Raw genomic sequence first — 967 nt, forward strand, 5'->3', positions numbered from 1 at the left:
CTGATACTCAGATCGTGCTATGTACAGACTTTGTAAGAATGTACAAACTGACCATATTTAGCCTTGTCAATCAAAACAAACATTGCAAAATAGTTCAGTTAAAAAGGTTAATTCATTCAGTAGGCAAGTCTGGCCACCCAACTTGGAGCCACAACAGGTGGGTCTGCTTACCGCTTTTTTCTTTCTTCTAACTCTTTGCTCTGCTATTTAAAGAAAACCATCAATGAAAAGGATGCAGCTGAACTATTTACATCTGTATAATGATTTCAGAAAATGGTGAAGGTTCAATTTAATTTCTTGCAAATGATAAACATGCAAAAGAGCTATTTATGTAACCTGACATCCAATGCTGTAAAAAAAATTTCAAATATTTGCTGGCTCTTTTTGTTGGAATACTTGAATTTTCAGCTTGCCGCGTACACAAACAGATTTGAAAAATTGGAATCAGACTTCAGATCGACCCAATCAATTTGAGATCTTGTGTTACTATTAAAGTATCAGTGGTTAATGTTGTTTCTCAAACTGTCCAATACATTTTTTGCTACTGTTGGGGAACGTAGTAATTTCAAAAAAATTCCTACGCACACGCAAGATCATATGATGCATAGCAACGAGGGGGAGAGTGATGTCTACGTACCCAACGCAGACCGACTGCGGAAGCGATGACACGACGTAGAGGAAGTAGTCGTACGTCTTCACGATCCAACCGATCAAGCACCGAAACTACGGCACCTCCGAGTTCGAGCACACGTTCAGCTCGATGACGATCCCCGGACTCCGATCCAGCAAAGTGTCGGGGAAGAGTTCCGTCAGCACGACGGCGTGGTGACGATCTTGATGAACTACAGCAGCAGGGCTTCGCCTAAACTCCGCTACAGTATTATCGAGGAATATGGTGGCAGGGGGCACCGCACACGGCTAAGGAACAGATCACGTGGATCAACTTGTGTGTCTAGAGGTGCCCCCT

Source organism: Triticum dicoccoides, chromosome 6B (genome assembly GCF_002162155.2).
Source record: "Triticum dicoccoides isolate Atlit2015 ecotype Zavitan chromosome 6B, WEW_v2.0, whole genome shotgun sequence".
Taxonomy (NCBI): domain Eukaryota; kingdom Viridiplantae; phylum Streptophyta; class Magnoliopsida; order Poales; family Poaceae; genus Triticum; species Triticum dicoccoides.